General features: G+C 46.6%; 2 long non-coding RNA genes across 2 annotated transcripts in view; one reads left to right on the top strand and one right to left on the bottom strand.

The window, feature by feature from the left end:
• The window catches only part of LOC310659768, a 38,711-nt gene extending 17,847 nt beyond the window's left edge, over nt 1–20,864 (top strand). The window contains exon 3 of the long non-coding RNA XR_014502982.1: nt 19,165–20,864. This is a non-coding gene — a long non-coding RNA (uncharacterized lncRNA). The remainder of the gene's footprint in view (nt 1–19,164) is intronic.
• LOC310659797 lies at nt 4,742–6,779 on the bottom strand. The gene is made up of 2 exons (XR_014503015.1): nt 6,077–6,779; nt 4,742–5,391 (listed from the first exon to the last, which is right to left on the bottom strand). It is a non-coding gene; the product is annotated as an uncharacterized lncRNA (long non-coding RNA).
• Nucleotides 20,865–22,533: the final 1,669 nt, after the last annotated feature.

Genomic DNA, 22,533 nt, shown 5'->3' with positions numbered 1-22,533 from the left:
GCCTTCACCCCGATAGAGCTCAGGATGAGGTAGTGGTGGGGGAAGGCAGGAACCCCCGGACCTTCGAGGCCCAGGACCCAGTGTACGCAAAGAATTTTGGGGCAGGCCCAGCATGGGTACCCGCCACAGTCACCAGGGTCACTGGCCCCGTGTCATACGAGGTGCTAACGGATGGGGGGCAATGCTGGCGCCGCCACTGCGACCAGATACGGCGACGATTCCCAGGAGAAAACCAGGAGGAGGAAAGGTCAGAGGAGTCCCAAGGGAACAGAGCGGCAGTGAGGCCCATAGAGCAGGAGGGGCCAGCAGGAGAGGCAGAATCAGTAAATACAGAGAGGACCCGCGAGGCCGAAAGGACACCGGAACCAGAACCACGACTGAGCGAGCCGGTTGCGCCAGACCAAACAGGCCCATCACAACCAGCATCCTTGGAACACGAGCCAGAACCTGAACCCCGGACCAGGGAACACCACAGGCCGCAACGCACGCGTAGGCCGCCGGCGTACCTCGAGGACTATGAATGTGACCTCCCGGGCAGGACTGGAACTTAGAGGGGAGGGGTGTTATGTACTGAGTTGAATAGGATCGAAACTGCAGCAGTCTGATTGGTCCTAGAACAATAGGATCCAAATCACAGCAGTCTGATTGGTCCTAGAACAATAGGATTCTGAATGCATCAGTCTGATTGGTCCTAGAACAATGCAGCAGTCTGATTGGTTGGCAGGAACCACCCAATCATGCTCCAGATATAAGTGAATCCACAACCTGATTGGCTTACAGTAGAATTCCAGAATTAGCCAATCATGTGCAGCCCATTGTGTAAATAATGTATATAAGCAGATACTTTGAGGGGACATTGATTCATTCCTCCTCACCACTATGAGCTGAATAAAGAGCATGAAATCACTTTGCGACTCTGAGTATATTTCAGTGTGCAACACTTTTATATATGTGCTTATATTGTAAATCGCTTCAGGATGCCACATGGGAAGCAATTCATAAATGAAATGAAATTTATAAATAATAGAGGAGATTAAGAAAAGAACTTGCAAAATATATCAAGATAGTTGACAAGCGCCATCCTTGAGTACATCCCATCGAGGAAATATCAGTGCTTAAACAGAGGAAGAACCAAGTTCTACCATGTGGCTTTGACCTGGCAAAATGCAGTCAGACTTGTAACATACTCATTCCTGCGCTACTACCAATCCATCCACACACACCAAATTTGTGGGCGATACTTCTTGAAACTAAGCCCAGACTAGAAGGCTGTGTTTTACACATTAAATGTGCAGTTCTGACTCACCCGTTGCACAGAATTCATGTTCCTTTTCTCAGGGAGCTTCTTCCATTTTTTAGAGACTACACTTTTACAACACTTGTATATTTGTGATAGTGAATGTGGCTTGAAATATGGATGCACAATAGTTCTGGACATCCCTTAGTTCTGGACATTCCTGATTCCTACCACATTGTAAGCTTTGTTAAAGTAATTTTAAACTAAGCTAAGCTTTTCCCATTCCTCCTGCCATTTTGCGAACATTTTGCTGTTGTAACATTCATTCTTATTTCTGTTAATTTTTTGAAGGCTGCATATTTCCCCTCTACAGCACTAGATCATACATCTTTCCTTGTTTTTTATTTTTTTAAGTGAGTAAGCTATTCCCTGCAGCAAGTCTGCTTCTCCTTTCCTATCCATTAGATGAAAATCGGAGGGCAGCATCCTACTGGTGCTGGGTTGGAGTTACTGTTAATTCTCTAATCAAATCGCAGCTCAAGTGTCAAGAAAAATATACAAGCAATTCTGTCTGCAAGATCAGTACACACGGAAAATTGTTAAAGTAGGCAGATGACAACTTAGCTAGAAGGAGAGAGCAGCCAGAATTTGCTGGGTGTTCACCACACAGAACAGTTCTGACAGATGACACTTCCCCATTGCAATGGCAACAAAGACATTCTTACATTACTGTCAGTGCTGTGGAAAAGCTTTTTAAGATCTCTCCTACAATTGGTTGGCTTCAATGCAAATTGAGAGCCACCTGCCTGCTAGATGTCCACCTTTCCACTTCACTCCCCTTGGCTCTTCCACTGCGGAGTCCTGGTGCAGTGAAGAATTAAAGCTCTAGGCTTCTTCACGTGGCACAAACATTCTAGGGATGAAGATGCCCACCCTGGCATCCAGTAAAAGGTGGTGGGTATGTTTAAGGGGGGGACGCAGGTGGCGCTGTGGGTAAAACCTCAGTGCCTAGGATTTGCCGATTGTATGGTCGGCGGTTCGAATCCCCGCGGTGGGGTGAGCTCCCGTCGTTCGGTCCCAGCTCCTGCCAACCTAGCAGTTCGAAAGCACCCTTAAGTGCAAGTAGATAAATAGGTACCGCTTTATAGCGGGAAGGTAAACGGCGTTTCTGTGTGCTGCACTGGTGCCGGCTCGCCAGAGCAGCTTCGTCACACTGGCCACGTGACCCAGAAGTGTCTCCGGACAGCGCTGGCCTCCGGCCTCTTAAGTGAGATGGGCGCACAACCCTAGAGTCGGACATGACTGGCCCGTACAGGCAGGGGTACCTTTACCTTTACCTTTATGTTTAAGGGTATGTGTCTGATATCAGACAGACAGAGTCAGTGCTAGCAGGAGCTGATCAGGAAGAGCAAACAGTCATTCATGTGCTATGGATTTTGGAGGGAGCATTTACTGAGCCCTTTCATGGGTGCTATAGGAGGCACCGGTGGGAACAGCTCAGAATGCAGGCACCACTCCGGTGACTCCGGCATAGGTAAATGAGCCATTAAAATGTCTGTCCTTTGGCTCTGCCCGTCATTTCACCCTACCAGGTCAGAGTTTGATCTGAGCATGGTCATTCTCACTCTTTTGATTCATGTCATGCCTGTGTACCTTGGGCCTGGCATTAGTGTTTGGCATTTCTAGGTATCTGTCAATGTCCATCGCTGAATAGAGTGAGAGGAGTTAGCCTGTTTCTGCTCCCCCACAGAAACCAGCCAGCTCTGCACAGCCCCCAAATGTCTGGAAAAGGCAGTGGGACTAGGACAGTGGGACATTGCTCTTGTTGAAAAATGGGAAATGGTCCCAGAGGCCCCTAAGATGAAGCAGAAACTACTGGGTTGATCTCCCATTTCCTTATTAGAGAAGCACCTAGCAACAGCAGAGGATGACACTTCATACCCTCCAACATTTCTCCGATGAAAATAGGGACGTCCCATTCCATCATGACCATTTTACTGTATACCCCAGCCACTCTGGGCAGCTTCCAACATATATAAAAACATAATAAAACATTAAACATTAAAAAAAATCCTTCCCTATACAGGATTGCCTTCAGACAGCTTGGGGGGGTTGGATAACTCCATACCCTCCAACATTTCTCCAATGAAAATAGGGGCATCCAAAGGAAAAGCAGGATATTCTGGGATCAAATCAGAAACTGGGAGAGCTTCTATAAATCAGGGACATCTAAGGAAAATAGCGACACTTGGAAAGTCTGACACTTTTCCACTCCTTTGGGCCCTTCCAGCGTCCAACTCCATATTTCAAAGTGTTAATATCACAATAAGTTAAGCGGTAGCAAAACCAAAAGAAATACATGACATTTGTTTCCTCTTCTGACACTGGGCGCTGCTCTCATTGGGAAATAGGGGACTTCACCACCACCCCAGTGTTATTACAGGAACGATGGAGGTGATCAGGGGGAGTGGAGCCTGAAAGACTGAGCCTTTCACTTTGCTTCCTTCAGCCCCTTTGTCTAGGAAACCAGAGACTGCCTTGGGAAGCGTACCTGGTGGCTGAGTGACAATGCAGCCTCCTCGCATTTTTATGGGGGATGAGTGACCATAGGTAGGACCCCACTGTATACATTAGAGTTCATTCTAGAAACTTTATATTATTGAAGTTATTCACAGGGTTGCATCAAGTTTTTGCAGCTCATGTGATATAAATGCAAACCACTTTTGTCTGTTCATCACACTTTTCATGTGCAGCCAGTGTATTTAAAAATGCCACCTCCTCTTTCCATTATTGACTGTCATCTGCTTCCACTGACTTGGCAAACCCACAGGAAGGCTTTGATCATGTTCAGATGGGGGAGGAGGGAAAGAACCGTATTCTGTTCACCCTTCTTCATGTGAATGGATTATCTTCTGTATGAATACTGTTGCCACATTAGTACCCAAATATTCATAATTAATTTCTGGAAGTATCCATGTTTTGATTTCTGCTTCAAAGGGATTCTTTCAAAGCAGTTTTCTTTGCTGCTTTTATCATACCCAAATGATCTGCAGCCTGAGTTCTAGAGATGCTCTTTTGAAACGAAGGGCTTTCCCCTAACATCAGCGCACTAGGAGAAACACTGGGCACGATCCAGCCAAGTTAAGCATTAAGCCCGACTAAACTCAGTGAGAGTGCACGGATCAGTGGCAGTTAGAATTGCTTTCCTTTGAATGGACCGTCCCCATAATGAATATGTTCTTTTGTAAACCACCTTGGTTAGTCTCTCTCCCCACCATGCCCCAATATTTACTCAACCTCAGTCTTGGTTTCTGTGTTTCCTTTGCAGGTGTAAAGCTAAAGGAATTTGTCAGGGGGCTGCCAGCTTTCAGAACCAACACACATGGCAAAAACTGCAAGTCTACAATAAATGAGAACTGACTTCACAGAGACACTTTGATTTATACTACCCCCCCCCCACACACAAATTTTCCAGGTTCTTAAATTCTAGCAACTCTAAAGCAATTTATTCTGCTTGCAAAAGATTATTTATTCCAAGTATTGTTGTGGCATTGCATAAAGCACTACACATATGCAGGGCTGGCCCAAGACATTTCGTTGCCTGAGGCAGAGCACCAAATGGCATCCAGCACCCACCCACCCACCCACCGGTCAAGTCGTGGTGTCAAGGTTCCAAGGCCAGCCAAGTTATTTTGGCACCTGGGTCTGAACATCCCACAAGAACCTCTCCCCCTCCCTGGCAGAAAAACACAACAACAATAAATAAAATGACTCACAATTTTCTACCTTTTCATAGCACCCAAAATCCACAGATGTTGACTAGACCATGAAGGTTATGCCACAATAAATTTCTTAGTCGTTTTAAAGTAGCACCCATTGTTTTGCTAGAATACATGGTGTTCTCCTAAATCCTTATTGCCCAAGTACTACTAGCTTCTTGTTCTGAAATCCAAATTGTGAACACAGGAACACAGCACTAATTTTAAAGGTTTACCGTATTTTTCGCTCTATAGGACACACTTTTTCCCCTCCAAAAATGAAGGGGAAATGTGTGTGCGTCCTATGGAGCGAATGCAGGCTTCAGGAAGCTATCCGCAAGCCTTCGGAGCCCGGCAGGAGTGCCCGCCGGGCTCCGAAGGCTTGTGGATAGCACCCTGCAGCCCGAAGCCCGGGGAGCGCAGCGCCAACTCCCGCTGTGCACCCCAGGCTTCAGACAGCTATCCGCAAGCCTTTTCTTTATTTCGCCCCCTAAAATCTAGGTGCGCCCTATGGTCCGGTGCGCCCTATAGAGCGAAAAATACGGTATTCTCATTTCACTTTTTAATATGTGTACTTTTTAATATGTGTTTCACACAGCCTCTTCGGACTCATGGAGCGGAAGAGCTATGTATAATCAGTGTACCGACGACATTTTGATCCAAAACTCTAAAGGAGCACTCCCACTGGCTTCATATGCACATTATAGGAACACGGGTGGTGCTGTGGTCTAAACCACTGAGCCTCTTGGGCTTGCGAATCAGAAGGTTGGCAGTTCGAATCCATGCGACGGGGTGAGCTACCGCTACTCTGTCCCAGCTCCTGCCAACCTAGCAGTGCAAAAGCAGGCCAGTGCAAGTAGATAAACAGATACCGCTGTGGTGGGAAGGTAAATGGTTTTCCCGTGCGCTCTGGCTTCCATCGTGGTGTTCCATTGTGCCAGAAGCGGTTTAGTTCTACTGGCCACATGTCCTGGAAAGCTGTCTGTGGACAAACGCCAGCTTCCTCAGCCTGAAAAGTGAGCTGAGCGCAGCAACCCCATGGTCGCCTTGGACTGGACTTAAACATCCAGGGGTCCTATACCTTTTTACATATTTAACAGCACTGGGGAGATAACAGGATGATGTGGAACCCCATAGCAAAAGTGCCAGGGGACTGAGGAACACTCACCCAGTCCTACTCTCTGGACACAAGTCTGAAGATACAGATAGAACCACCGTAATTCAGTGCCACCACCAACTTTGCAAAGCAAGGGGTGTTGGTGACCAGTCTAGAGTTATTACACTGGGGCTAGAGTGGGTTTTTTAGAAGTGGACGCACCACACCTCTTTAAAGACAGTAGACTCCACTCTATCATGCAAGTATCTGCTTACCACACCTCTGACCCATTCAGTCACCCCACACCAGCTAGCTTTAATAAGCCAGAGTGAGCAGGCATGCTGTCCACATCATCGGGCTGCATTGAGTGAAACTGATCCCACAACACGGAGCTTGACATTGCATTGGACATCTCAGTTGGCCCTGTCACACTTGCAGCACCTCAACTGTCACCCAGTTACAGTTGGTCACCACGTGCTCCAGAGGTCCACCTTGCTGGACAGGAACAACCAACCTCCAGACCACATGAAACAACTCTGCCAGACAGTTTCCCAAGGATGCAATGGGGGCAATGAGGGAGGATCTCTTTTCTTCCCTCACTGCTACATAGTAGGCCCATTTATGAGTTGGAACATGTGCTCAGTCAGCTCCCAAGAGAGATTTACACCACTTACACTCCAACCCCTGCCCAATCATTATACCAAGGACCAAAATGGATTCCACAGCACCAGAGGGGGCGATCATGTCAATTGCCCTTGTACACAGTAGTGACATGGAAATCCAATCTACTAGTAACATTGCAGGACAGGCTTATCCCACATGCTTTGTACCCATAGCTGCTGCAGCTACATCACCTTTGCAGCCCATGGCTATGCACAGTTATGGGCCTAAGTTACTTGATCTGTCAAAATGATTTTTTATTGAAAGGGGGTGATTCAATGAGCTAATATTAAAATATTGCTTCTTTTGATAAATCAACAGTTGGCATTTTTCTGGTTCCATACCACAGCTTGTACTAAGTGAAGAAACAAAGTCATTGCCAGGAATATCAACTCACAGATACAAATACAACTGTTGAAATATCCAAGCTCTGAAACTTGCCACTGCCTCTGCTCTGTTCCCAGCTACTGGCATAGGAGCAAGTGATTGCTAGGGTGATGGATTATCCGAGAAGGTCTAAAGTTCACAGGACAATAGTTCTTTGCATTTATGCTGAAGGGACTGGATGGACTTTTCCACATATATCCTGAATTTCAACAAGTAGCATTTTGGAATTAAAAGCCAGCAACAATGTGCTGCAGCAGTCACTGGATTAAACATAATTCAACAACAAAGCAGCTGGAACTGCAAGGTGCATAAGATAGTTGATGCCCTATACTCTTCTCACCCCCCGAGGCAGAATTTGGTGACTACTTCAGTTGACAAATGCTGGCAGTGGGGAGCAGGGGCAGCTATCTGATGGTTCCTGCTGAGCCCCCTGGCTCTTTCCTTCTGTAGGAGGACCCACAGCTGTGTGCCCTAGCCTGTGCCTCCAGAGCTAGCCTGCTGCCCTCAGGCCTGGTGGAGTAAAATTTAACAGCCACTCTCGGCAGTTTCTGCATGCAGAAAGTGGGTGGGAGTGGTATAATTGGAGCAAACACAAATTTGTGGAAAAGCTGAATTGCCATTTCTTGCGATTCAGCTTTAAAGAGAGAGTTTTTACAGGGAAAGATGGGACATGGCACTGCAAAGCATGGACCTGTGCCTGGACCTGTGCAGAGCAACAGGTGTGTTTCCAAGCACAATTCAAAGGGTTGGTGCTGACCTTTAAAGCCCTCAACAGCCTCGGCTCTGTATACCTGGAGGAGCGTCTCCACCCCCATTGTTCTGCCTGGACATCGAGGTCCAGCGCCGAGGGCCTTCTGGTGGTTCCCTCCCTGTGAGAAGCAAAGCTGCAGGAAACCAGGCAGAGGACCTTCTCGGTAGTGGCGCCTGCCCTGTGGAACACGCTCCCATCAGAAGTCAAGGAAATAAACAACTATCTGACTTTTAGAAGACATCTGAAGGCAGCCCTGTTTAGGGAGGTTTTTTTTATTTATTGTTTTATCCTGTTTTTACTATTCTGCTGGGAGCCGCACAAAGTGGCTGGGGAATAAATGTGCCAGATGCGCGGGGTATAAATAATAAAATTGTTGTTGTTGTTAGGATAAGTCTTATATTCCGATCACAGATGGTACTCATCATCTTTGCCATGGGATATGCCAAGCAAAGGAAAACACGGAGCTGGAACAAGGAGTTGTGTGCCATATGCAGGCTCCCGAGAGGTCCAGGAGAGCTAAAAAGGTGCCCTCTCCCTCTCCCCAGCCCAAACCATCCACTAGGGCACCAACCAATCCTGTTTCCATAACTGGATTAAAATGGATCTAAATGATCACTTTTCTCCAAGACTGTCTGGAAGAGACTGCAAACCTTAAGGTGACCTTCCTCAGATGGTGAGAACAGTAAATTGAGTTCACTTCCTGACAATTATTTATGATATTTGCTGCAGTTTATAAACAGTAAAAGTATCCTCATCGCAATACAACGTAGAAATGGAGCTGCATTTGTGAAGTGTTTTGGGGGGAGGTTGGGGGGGGGAGGGGAGTCAAATAAAAGGCATGCAATGCTGACCTAATTAAGACTGCTAGACTGCAATGAGGTTCCAGAATCCAAATAAGCAGACGAGAATAGATTATGCTCTGCCATTTCACTGTTGACTGAGTAATAGACCACACATTTCATTTACAGGTGATTTGCACAAAAACAGGATTTTGTGCCAGCACTCAGTTAGAAGAGCTAATTAATAAAAATATTTTAAAAGGATAAGACGCAACAGAGTTGATAAGCCAGTAGTACCGTATAAAATCCAGATGTGTCATTTGCAGCTCCTTGTAAAGAGTAGATCTCCCTGGTAACTGTTGGTGTTACAGTTCATCTCTTGATTTCGCAGGCCTTTACATGAACTTTACAGGTCGGCCCTTTACATGAACTAGGAATAAACCAGGAAGTCTCTGATTAAACAGAGTTTCCCCTTTTGTCAAAATTGGGAATCTATGGTTAGCATAAACCAGGATCTTAAACCAACTGACAGCTATGAAGGGAAGAGTGATCCTTCACATCTCATTGCTCAGTCAAGCTAGGTTCACCTGATGTGGGCCGTATGGTCCTCTGCTCTTAAAACCCCAACCTATCTAATGTGAAAGTGGGTGAGCTGAATAGGATGCCACCTCAGGCTGCAGTCCTATACATCTGGGGTGGTAAACTTCAGCCCTAGGGCAAAAGGTGATCCTCAGGCCCTCATGACTCTTCCCCACGCCCAGCACCTTTCACTGACTCTGCTTGGCAGCTTCCTGGAGGGCTTTTGCCCCAGTGGAATGTCTCTTACTTGCTTGACTAGAGGCTGGTAAGAAGTGTGTGTGTGTATACATATTTTTTGCAGATGGAATGTCACCTACTAAAAACAGGTAAGAGTCACCTCAGTTGCTCCTCCCACTTTGCCTTTGACCGCCCCCATTGCTGACATGCAGCACTCCAGAAGGGAATGTGCCCCTCAGGCTTTAAAAGGTTCCCCACCAAGCAGGCATGCCTAGAATTGCACTCGCTTCCACCTTGCACCACAGTAGCAACCATGCAACTGCATTAAAGCATCTAAACTCTGCAAGATCCCAAGTAAGAGCCAGTGTGGTGTAGGGGTTAAGAGCGGTAGGCTCATAATCTGGGGAACCGGGTTCGCGTCTCTGCTCCTCCACATGCAGCTGCTGGGTGACCTTGGGCTAGACACACTTCTCTGAAGTCTCTCAGCCCCACTCACCTCACAGAGTGTTTGTTGTGGGGTGGGGAGGGAAAGGAGAATGTTAGCCGCTTTGAGACTCCTTAAAGGGAGTGAAAGGCGGGATATCAAATCCAAACTCTTCTAAGGCAAATATGAGGTGTGGCATGGGAGATACAATGGCATTGTGTTCGTGATCATGTCTGAATAATGGTTTCTAGAGTTAAGATAGGATACTGTTGCTTACTGATTATCTTCCTTTTCATCATTGTATTCCTTCTTCCCTCAGCGGAGTTCAAGGTGCCATGTTGTTGTTTAGTCGTTTAGTCGTGTCCGCCTCTTCGTGACCCCATGGACCAGAGCACACCAGGCACTTCTGTCATCCACTGCCTCCCGCAGTTTGGTCAAACTCATGTTGGTAGCTTCGAGAAGACTGTCCCACCATCTCGTCCTCTGTCGTCCCCTTCTCCTTGTGCCTTCCATCTTTCCCAACATCAGGGTCTTTTCCAGGGAGTCTTCTCTTCTCATGAGGTGGCCAAAGTCTTGGAGCCTCAGCTTCAGGATCTGTCCTTCCAGTGAGCACTCAGGGCTGATTTCCTTCAGAATGGAGAGGTTTGATCTTCTTGCAGTCCATGGGACTCTCAAGAGTCTCCTCCAGCACCATAATTCAAAAGTATCAATTCTTCGGCGATCAGCCTTCTTTATGGTCCAGCTCTCACTTCCATACATCACTACTGGTCAAGGTGCCATACACAGGGTTATTCCATTTCCTCCTCACAATCACCTGAATAAATTACAATAAGAAATAATGACGTACCCAAGATCATCCAATGAGCTTTTAGCACCACCTTGGCCACCGAGTCTTCTTTGTGCAACCACATGCTGCGTATGGTTGTCTGCAGAGACATTCCAGTGAGGGAGCACTTGCTCATGCCTGGGAGCTCCACACAATCAGGACACCTGCCCAACCCGAGTGGTGTGGTGCTCCTACACGAGCAGGTGTCCATGTGCTGGAACTTCTCTGCAGACCACTATCCCATCCAGTCATTGCAGGAAGACCTGGTGGTGGGGCAAGGCTAAAAGTGCAGCCCTGCTCTGCTGTCAATGCAAATATGCCCCGCACACTTGTTAACACATGAGACTCTTGAGATGTAGAAATGTGCAGCTGTAGAGCTTTTTAGCAATGACCTCCCTAGCTATAATCTCCTAAAGAGAAGAGAGGCCTGTAGAAAACACAGAAATGCACTATTGACACTTAGTCAGCAGAAGATGGGCATATTGTTTGAGGAACTGTCATGTTAAACTTTGAAGAGGTAGAAGCAAATTTGGAGACCTATGAAACCAGTCAGGCTGTATAAGAAACTGGGCTGCAAACAGTCCTGTGTGAAGCTCATGCCTTCCCATTATCTCCATCCTGTAGTTCAAGCTTCAAATAGGTAAGAGGACCACTTTTCCCCATTACTCCATCTAAGTTACTCTGTGGATGTCCTTGTGGCTATTTTATAGGTTTGTCAAATCCATATGAGATGTGCATGTGCTAGCCTGTTCTCACAGATGGCACTATCTTCTCCTGGCGAGGGGCTGAAAGGAGCAAATTCTGAAAATGTTGCATTATCTCCTCATTGAGGAGGAGAGCATTTAGGGACTGCATTAAGGAGGTGTTGGAAGGTTTTTACATCCCGTTTTTCAAGAAAGGTTTTGCAATATTGTTCTGTTTGGAGAAGTGCTCTCCCTTTGGATCGTTCTCCCCGCCCCCCGCCCCCAAAAACGTCTGGCTGAAAAACAACACGCACTCCACCCCCCCACCCCCACCCCGTGTGCTTCGGCCGCCCGAATGGAGCGTGTCAACGGGGCGCCCACATCCTTCCCTTCCCGCCCCCCACGACTCCTCTGCATCTGCCCAGATTTCAACTCCCGCCCGTCCTGGAGGAGGTAAACAAGCCCAAGCCTCCTCCTCCTCCTCCTCGGCGGTTCCGCGCTCGGCGGCGTCTCTTCGCGGCCTGGCGGCGAGAGGGGCTCTCGGGCTGCTCCGCCCTCCCCCCCCCCCCCGCCCGGGAAGGAGGCGGGAGGCGAGGCGCCCATCTGCTCCCTCCCGGCCCTGCGGGGGCGCCTGCGCGGAGGGAAGGAGGGAGGGGCGGGGCCTCGCGCGTCGGAGTCTGCGAGGCGAGGGGCGGGGCTGGCCAAGGAGGGAACAGAGGGTTATTCGAGGTGAAGCGGGGCGGAGTCGCGCCGAGGGGGCGGGCCGGGGGCGGGGCGGGAGGAGGGAGGGAGGGAGGGAAGACGAGGCGCCGAGAGGGGGGGGGGCGTGTGCCCCATTCCTCGCTGCTTGGCGGCGGGACCCGCGCTGCTCTGGGGCTCCTTCTTCGGGGGGGGGGGGGGCTCGGCAAGGGGGTCGAGCTGCGGGCGCGGCTCCCCTGGGGCACGTGTCAGGTCACCTCCAGAGGGGGCTGCGGGGGACCAACGTGGGGATCTGGTGACTGAAGCGAGGCAGCGTCTCTGATGCGGGGGGGGGCGGGGGGAGGATGGAACAAAGTGTTCGAAAAAGCAGCCCCAGGAAGCGCATCCCTCTGACTCACAGGGAAAAGCTGCAGGCAGGAGCAGCAGCAAAACAGCCCCCATCACGGCCAATGTGTCATTTGCGTACATGCGTGCTACGGGGGGGGGGGCGGCCTTTTTCTTAAGAGGAGGGCCCTGCGGTGCCCCCCAGCGTGTACTGCTCTGTCTAATCGTGCTATTTATAAATGTGTACCAGCCCGGGTTTATTTATTTCTCTCTCTCTCTCTTAAGCCCGCGTGGGCGGCGTATCCTGAAGGCCCCTCCTCCCCCCCCCCCGCAAGTAGGTGGCTGCGCGCGTGAGAAAGCGAGGGGGGAGCGGCCTCCTCTTCCTCGCAAGCAAGCCATCCGCTCTCCCTAGGAGCTGTCATATTGGGGGGGGGGGCGGAGAGGGTGTGGGAGGCACCTGATTGCAATACTTCATTTATGCCGAGCAAACGTGCCAGGCTGTCAGATCTTGCATTTGCCCTTAAAAATAAAAAAGTACAGGGAGCCCCGCGGGGGGTCGCAAAGAAGGTCTGCAGCAGCTTCCCCGGCGCCCCGGGGCGAAAAAAGGGACGCGGTGATCCGGCGTTTCCTCCGACTGACACGCAGGCTGATGACGGCCGGGGCCAGAAGTCACGCAGCCCGCCCCCCCCGCCTTGCTCCCCCCCTGCCTGCCTGCCTGCCTGTCTCCGAGGTGGAGGTGCTAATTTCAGTGCGGCTCACGTGGGTCCGGGCTCCCTGCGCTTCCTGCACGAGCTGGGGGCGGGCTTACCAGCCCCCAATCTAGGGCAGTTTGTTCAACTGCAGTAAAGGGAGCTCGATGTTCCAGCAGCGAAGGGATTTCTGAGAACTGGGACTGTGTCCTCAGATGAACTCTCCTCCTCCTCCTCCCCCTCCCTTCTGCTGCCTGCAGAACAGCGTTAAAAGGGCGATGTCTGTACTTTTGCCTGAGCAGCGCGTGGCTTCGGTGCACGTACATCTGCAGCCTGCAGTGCAGTCGCTTGGTGCGGCCCCACCACCATCCGCTCTGCATTAAAGAGGCGAAGGCTGCTGAACTTCGGCAAACAAAGTTGTGTGGAGGGGCTCGGGGACGCTTCGGGGACCTCAACAACTCCGTGTTGTAAGAAACGTGGTACACGTAGCCAGTTCCCTCTACTGTACGTGCAAGCAGCCGAATACTTGCTCGCATCCCTCGATGTGGAGAATTGTTCTTCCTGTAAGGCAGAGAGCACCGTTTCAGCCCTCCCACCACTTCGCCGCCCCTCCCCGCCTCCGCTTTCTGCAGATTTCCTGTACAGAGTACATTTCCTAAAATGTGTCATTAGCAGAAGCAGTTGTACTAGGGCAGCTCTGAAGAGCCTCGCCTCACTCAAGACAGACAACAGGATCAATTCCCTCTTTGTCTCTTCATCTCACATTCTTCGGTTCTTGCCCACCCACCCAACGCCTTGGAATGTTCTTCCCATAATTATGTCCAAGGCCTCACCCACTTTTTTTTCATATCCCTTCCTAGGACCTTCAGATAGGGGAAAGCTGCTCGATTCTGCATGTGTTTCCTGCATGTCCTCCTGTGCTAGTAAACACGTCAAGGTTGAATATGTCAAAGGGGTTTTTAGAATAAGCACCACTCAGTGGATAATACTGGTGACAAGGCCAAATGTAGGGGCAGGTGACCCCAGGAACCACCTGCTGTGTTGAGCAAGGGGTCTGCAGGGACACCTGCTATCCTCTATCAAACAAAGTCAAGGCGCTGCCCTCCACATGTTGTTGGACCATAACTCGCATGATCCCTGACTATTGGGCATGCTGGCTGAAGCTGATGGGACCAGGAGTGCATCAACCTCTGGAGAGCACCGTGTCTGCTCTCTACAGGCTATCTAGCCAACTATCCACTCAAAAGCAGAAACAAAGGGCTCAGGCCAGTCCTGGGGAATCTGTCCCTCCCCGTCCCACCTGCAGGGCTCCAACTTCCATCAGTCACAGCTAGCATGGCCAAAGGTCAGGCAGGATGGGAGTTGGAGTCCAACAAAATCCGTAGGGCTAAAGGTTAATCACTTCAGGTATAAGTAGTTTACATGGCATGATCCTAGCATGCAAATTTACTCCCTTAAATCATGTCTGCAAATCACAGAACTCATTAAATGGGGGGTGTATGCATAATTAAAATAAGGTATTTGAAATTAGAAGAGGGTGCACAAAGGATGGTTCTTGCTCAGGGGGCCATTGAGTGTTGGGCCAACACTGATAGCTGAATATGGCCAAACTCTCTCTCTCTGTCACTGGCCTTGGCCTTTGGCTTCACATTCCCAACTCTAAAAGGAGAATAACAGGCTCATTCATGAGGATACTGCAAGATTGAGCTAATACTTCAATGTGAAATAGCATCTGAGACATAAACCTCACTATTTTACCTACCAAGCACCAGGGCACCTTGTTTCACTTTTTGTTTTAGTTCTCTTTCAGCATCCTAGTACTAATACTATTCTATTTATTATATACTTACATTTATTTTAGATTGTCAATTACATGTTTACTAATATGTGGACAGACAGCTGGGTGCCTTCCATGTGAGAAGAGGATGGCCTTGGACTTGTATGTGGGAGGGTAACACAGGAGTGTTCATATAGTAGATCTTCACTCTCACCCCTGCTCAGGTGGGGAGGGGGGTGCCATTTTGTGGATGGCCTCAGGTGCCAAAATGTCTTGAGCCAGCCCTGCACTTTTACCTCAGGTCTTGTGTGTGGAAAGAATGCTGCTCTAAACCTAAAATTGTATTGGGGTTTTGTCTGTTACATTGCAATATCTCCTTTCACATATCAGTAGTGTAAGAAATGGAGCTGTCTGGCCATATTATTCAACTGCCCATATTAAATCCTCAGGCTCTCCCAGGCTGCATCCACATTAACTCATTTGTAACACAAATTGTAGCTACACTCAATATGCCAGCAAATATGGAAAAAGTCAGCAGTGGCCAGAGGATTGGAGATGATCAGTCTACATCCCAATCCCCAAAAAGGGCAGTGCCAAAGAATGCTCCAACTACCGCACAATTGCACTCATTTCACATGCTAGCAAGGTTATGCTCAGAATTCTACAAGGCAGGCTAAAGCAGTATGTGGACCGAGAACTCCCAGAAGTACAAGCTGGATTTCAAAGGGGCAGAGGAACCAGAGACCAAATTGCAAACATGCGCTGGATTATGGAGAAAGCCAGAGAGTTCCAGAAAAACATTTACAGTCATACCTCTTGTTATGTCCGCTTAATGTTACGTTCTTTCAGGATATGTCCTGCGGCGACCCAGAGGTACCGGAAAGGGTTACTTCTGGGTTTCATCGCATGTGCATGCGCAGACGCGCAAAATGATGCACAGAAGCGGCAAATCGTGACATGCGCACGCACAGATGCAGGTTGCGTTCTGCTCATGTTGCGAACGGGGCTCCGGAACGAATCCCATTTGCAACCAGAGGTACCACTGTCCTTCTGCTTCATTAACTATGCTAAAGCCTTTGACTGCATGGACCACAGCAAACTGTGGCAAGTTCTTAAAGAAATGGGAGTGCCTGATCACCTCACCTGTCTCCTGAGAAATCTCTCTATGAGACAAGAAGCAACAGTTAGCTGGGTATGGAACAACTGATTGGTTCAAAATTGGGAAAGGAGTATGACAAGGCTGTATATTGTCTCCCTGCTTATTCAACTTATATGCAGAATACATCATGGGAAATGCTGGGCTGGATGAATCCCAAGCCAGAATTAAGATCGCCGGAAGAAATATCAACAACTTCAGATATGCAGATGACACAACCTTGATGGAAGAAAGTGAGGAATTAAAGAACCTCTTAATGAGGGTGAAAGAGGAGAGCGCAAAATATGGTCTGAAGCTCAACATCAAAAAAACGAAGATCATGGCCACTGGGCCCATCACCTCCTGGCAAATAGAAGGGGAAGAAATGGAAGTAGTGACAGATTTTACCTTCTTTGGCTCCGTGATCACAGCAGATGGTGACAGCAGTCACAAAATTAAAAAACGCCTGCTTCTTGGGAGAAAAGCGATGATAAACCTAGATAGCATCTCAAAAAGCCTTGTCGAAAAAGATCCATATGCTGAAAGCTATGGTTTCCCCAGTAGTGATGTATGGAAGTGAGAGCTGGACCACAAAGAAGGCTGACCGCCGGAAAATTGATGCTTTTGAATTATGGTGCTGGAGGAGAGACTCTTGGGAGTCCCGTGGACTGCAAGAAGATCAAACCTCTCCATTCTAAAGGAAATCAGCCCTGAGTGCTCTCTGGAAGGACAGATCCTGAAGCTGAGGCTCCAATACTTTGGCCACCTCATGAGAAGAGAAGACTCTATGGAAAGAAAACCTCTGATGTTGGGTAAGATTGAGGGCACAAGGAGAAGGGAATGACAGAAGACAAGATGGTTGGACAGTGTTATAGAAGCGACCAACATGAATTTGATGAAACTCCAGGAGGCATTGGAAGACAGGAGTGCCTGGCGTGCTCTGGTCCACAGGGTCACGAGGAGTTGGACATGACTAATCAACTAAACAACAAAGCACAAAAATATGCAATAGTTCTAGACTCCATGAGGACCACAAACAAAAAAACAAGCACTCAGTCTCCATTGATTCTAGAATAAGATGTCATGTGTACATAGCCTGATGGAGACCAGCTCTTTCCAAAGGCCACACAATCAGCCTAGAAACTCCCCATGTTGAGTTGATGAAGTGAAATATGGAAATATCCTTTAGTCAGAGTAGAAACTACCAGAGCAAGGTCCAAGTTTATTATGACAGCTTTTATTTTAAAATTGTGCTCTTTCCTACAGGGTGTAACTTCGTTAGCTGAAACATGTTCTGGAATATATATTTTTAATGTGATTTTCTTAGCTGAAACTATGAGCTGTCTGTATTACTAAGGCACTTACTACATTGCTATTTAAACACAATTGGATGCATTCTGGACTCAGATTCCTCTGACCTATTTTGAATGCTCTGAAACCTAGGCTACCTTCCATCACACTAAAGCCAATGGATCCTAGAAAGCATTTGAAACAGAAAGCTGTCTTTTTTCTGATTAATAATAAATACAGTGCAAAGTATACATGCAGTTATAGCTAAATGATTTAAAGGTCAAGCAAGGAAAAAAACCTAGGCCCAAAAGTAGCAAAGCTCTTGATACTTAGAATTTTTTTAACACTTTTCCTCGTCGCTGGCTAAATCTAGCCGGAGTAGTCGTATCTGCCCACCAAGAACTTGATGCCTCTTCACCAATAAGCATCTTGAACTGTCACTGAAGGTTCAGACTGAAAGACCTTGCACACACTCAGAATACCATAGAAGCCCCTTGTGATAATGTGGTTTTTACATATTCTTTAGCATTGCTGAAATATCAGTGTTAAAACTGTGTAAAATTTCAGAACATAAATATATCGTATTATTAAAATTTCACCATCCACTATGAAAGGAAATTTCAGTCCAACATCAGTTTTATCCAATATTTCAAAAGCCTGCTGTCAGAAAATAAAAACACATTTTAGATATTCTGCATTTATTTTATGATTCAGCCCTTGTTGAATAAGTAATGAAAGCAAAATCAACCAGGAGAACCATATACAATAACAGTTCATTTAATTTTTCAAACTTTTCAGTCTGAATGGATAAGGATCATATCACTTCTGAAAAGTTCCCAGGATTCAGTTTAGTACATCCTACATAGCTATTATAAGGTGTCATAAAGGCTGCAATCCAATGCCATTTACCTAGAAGTTAGTCCCACTGAATCCAATGGGAGTTACTTCTGAGTAGCCATGCATAGACTTGCACTGTAATACTTTGATATACAATATTTAATATTTATACATTAGTATCAGTTCCAAACTGTTGGATATATTATGTCTTAATCTCCTAAATAAGACAATACTCTCACAGTCACTCTCCTTTGGAACTTATCTTGAAAGTGGGCTTAACAGTCTTGAGCAATAGGGCAAGCAACACTCATCCTAGATAATTTTACATTAACCAATTCTCCATTGGATGATATGCAATTATAGCATTCTGCTTGCACAACAGGACTTCCCCTTTCTCTCCTTCCCTCTTCGGTCCCCCCTCCAGGTCATATGCTCTGGAGAGTTGGGGGGGACACTAAAGAGCTGATGGGGGGCAGAGGGGAAGGAGGAGGAGAGGACCTGCTACATACGCTGGTGCAACATTGGATCTCACCCATATATTCTTTAGTTCATTCTTTAATTTTATGTCATTTGGATTTTTCTAATTCTTGACATGTTAGTTTATCCATGTCTCATTTCAGCCCTTCTGTTTTTTAAAATAATTGGCTCAACTTATGCTCTCTGTTTAGAAATATATCTTTACTTCTTTGTTACTCTTTTGCTATTGAATAATGAATCATTTTCCTATTCAATTTAGGAGTCTGTAACTAACTTTTATTTACATTTTTCTTTACTTTTACTTCCTCCTCCTCCTGATGCCTAGCATTCTTGCCACTGAGAACTGGTTGAATGGATTTCTTTCAGCACTGAAGAAATCCTGTAAACCTTTTTATTTTATATATACCCGATTACATTCCCTTATATCTTTTATCTTTGATTGTCTTCCCCTATATCTTTCTTCCTTCCTTCTTCTTCCTCTTCATTTTGTGTGGCCAATGAGATCTGGACAGAGTTTCTTTGTAACTAGTATTTATTTATTTATTGTTTGCTTGCTTGCTTTGTTTCCTGAAACTACAGATTCTTGAAGCCTATAGAAGAGCGTACAGGGATGGAAAAGTCAGGAGGTTTTGCTCCCAGCACCACAGATGCAAGAATTGAAAAGTCCAGGAGTTTCTTCTATCCTTTGTGCATGGTAAAGGAAGCAGGAAGAAAATGAATGTTTGCCGTTACATCACATTGCCTTTTTATCTTTCTGAACCCCAACATATTTTGCTGAAAGACTAAGAAGAAGTCAAACTGTCAGAGAGGCACTGTGAGATGGGCCTGTGAATTCACGGGGCAAGTCCATTGTATTTCAGGCTCCACTACCCCATCTGTAAAGGTTGCTGGGAAGATACATAAAACAGGAAATGCATTTGCACTAACCTCAGGTACAGGTTGCTCTGTACATCTAAATGAATGAAGGGGGAAGGTGTTAACTCTCTCTTGGTTCACATTTATCTGGAACTTGCTTATATTCTATAAGAATAAGGAATGTTCTTTTCCCTTCCCTCCCATTTACTCTCACAGTGTCCCTGCCTTTATTCAGGAATGGCACTCTGACCTGAATGCTGATCTGTTTGTCACTCCTTTACCCTAAGGTCACTATAGTCCTCTTTTTTGTCCCTCCACTAGAGGTAGCTTATGGTTTGTCTTCTTCATTCTGGTCAGGGACGCAAGTAGCCATCTCAAAGTCCTTTCATGACTTGAACTTCATCTCAAGCAAAAGCTGTTGGTTGTGCTCAGTGTCTACACAAGAGACTTTGCCACAACGGGAGCACCAGTCCATTAGTTAACTGATTAGCTAATAAGCACCTGTGACAGCAAAGCCAGACCAGTGCCTGGAGATGCAGTCCCTCAGAATTCCACCAGAGGGCTGGAGCCTCTCTCTGATTTGCTCCCAAGACAGCCAGTCAGAGGGAGGCGGAGCCAGCACTTTCGGAGGGAAAGTAAAAGAAGCCATTTCTGAGGGACAGACTTAGATAGGGCTTGATTTGAGATGAGACATAGGGCTCAGGTTGAGAGATAGGGATCAGGAGAGGTTTGTCTGAGGGAGAACTGGTTCTGTTTTGAGTGGAACATCTATTCTGAGGAGAACATCTAAAGCCAGAGAAAAGAGCCTCTCAGCTTAGATAGGAAGACCCAGTTGAGGGTCTTGGGAAAGTAAAAAAGGATTTAAACTGGAGGGTTGAGTCTGAGGCAGGAGAGGAAGAAACTGTGGGAAGACACTCTTATTCTTGGGTCTCCTTCCAGTCAGGAGGCCAGAGATCTCCTGGGAAAAGACAACCCTCAAACCAATAACAAGGGCTGTGGGGACCCCCTGGGTCTGTTATACTAACTGGGATACCTCAAGAGTGAGATTGTTAAGAGAGAGGGGAACCGAGGAAAAGTGGCCCTCACTCGGGAACCAAGTTGCTAATCTGTGAAGGAAGCTGTGCAGCATCAAAAGTATTTAACTAACACCTCTCATAACTAAGTAAAGGAACAAGAAACTGAGTTAAGCATTTTACCACCTATTCTGGAAACCTGAGCATCTACCTGAAGTGTAACAACTGATTTTTAGCAACTGAAGTTTAAGAAAAGATGTGCACATACTACTGTGTTTAAGCCTGTGACATCCTTGTATTTAGTTTAAGACAGTGATAAGTTACCTTTTACTTGAAAGAACGAATTGCCTGGCCCAACTTTGTTTCACAAACTTCTCTCTGTAAATAAAACTCTTCTTGTTTGTTTGTTCAGCTTCTGCCTAAGACTCTGAATCACTAAGGTAAATTGTAGAAATGTAATTGGTGTACTGTGAGGTAGGTCCACTATATTTAATTGGGAACAGTCAGCGGAGTGAATCCGCTCATTGGGCTAGAAAATCTACCTGCTTCACTAGCCAGTTTGGAAATGTTACTAGGACTTGACAATGGTTATTATAATGAACAACTGAATGCATTACATAATCAAATTGCTCATTTTAAAATGTTTTGACATGATTGTCTGGAACTCTGGGAACTTTAGTTCCATAATAGAACTAAGGATCTCTGTCTAGGAATTGTCAATACAACAAGACAAAATTTAACAGCGATAAATGCAAAGGTTTGCATTTAGGTACAAAGAATCAATGGTACAAAAAAAGAAAAAGAAAAGAAAAGATGGGGGAGACCTGGCTTGGCAGCAGTACTAGCGAAAATAATGTAAGTGTCTTAGAAGAGGCTGAACAAGAGCCAGCAGTGTGATGCGATGCTACAGTAATGGAAACAAATCACGGGGTTGTAATAACAAAGAGGATGATGAGGGATTTTGGAAACCAAGTCCTTTAAAGAATGATTGAAAGAGCTGTATATGTTTAGCCTGGAAAAGAGAATATTAAGAGGCCACATGGTAGTGGTTTTCAAATATCTGAAGGACCTTTATGGAGTAGATGGAGCAGACATGTTCTCTCTTGCTCCAGCAGGCAGGACTAGAATCAATGCGTGAAAGTTAAAAGGAAGCAGATTTTAGTTAAGCATAAGAGAAACCTCTACTGGCCACGGCTGTTTGACAGGAGAACAGACTGCCTCAGGAGGTGGTGGGTTCTTATCTCACTGGAGATGTTTAAGAAGAGGCTAAAAGGCCACATGTCACGGATTCTGCTCCTGCATTGCCAATTCTGCACTGAGTAGAACTTGGACTAGATGACTTTTTAAGCCAATTCTGATTCCATCATATATCCCTTGTTGCTGTTGACAGTTTTATAAATGAATTCCAGGAGGAAATGTGGCCACCTCAATTCATCCCATCTTTAGATGAATGATTTTAGGCCATTTGTTACCAGAAATCCCACAACTTAATTTGATCAACATTTTCATCCACTACGTTTGTTACTTTTGCAACTTTGGGCACATGCTACTTATCTGTATCTAGAAGACTTGTCCATTCAAGAAAAAAGGACTTCTTGTTGCTGTGTATGACACACACATTTTATCACCACCATTTCACAACCCTTTATGCACATCCAATGACACAAGAATGCACCTAGGTGGGTTCCCTGAATGGTAAGCTTGCAGAAGCTAAGCAGGTCTGGATGTGATCATCACCTTAATGGGAGACTGCCTACAAACCACATGCAAGATACCTAGAGTTCCATGATGGAAGAAAGGGAAGAAAAGCAATAATAAAGCATGGGGGAGGTCTTAAAATGGTTCTCATGGCACATATATCCGTGGTGCTACATTGTTTCATTCGTGAATGCCATTGCCTTGGAGGCAGGGCCTTCACCTTGGGAAGATTTTATGGATGTCCTCACAGAAGATGTTATTGGCTTTGGCAGTGTATTCCTGCGCAATTGTGTGGCCGACTCCCACAGTTCCGTGAGGTATCTTGCCCAGGCAATGACTGTGGGTAGACCTATGTAAAGAAGAAATATTAATTGTCCACTAG

Source organism: Podarcis tiliguerta, assembly GCF_965153285.1.
Source record: "Podarcis tiliguerta genome assembly, chromosome: 11".
NCBI lineage: Eukaryota > Metazoa > Chordata > Lepidosauria > Squamata > Lacertidae > Podarcis > Podarcis tiliguerta.
Note: the sequence above shows the minus strand (reverse complement) of the source record. Positions and strands in the feature narration are given on the sequence as shown.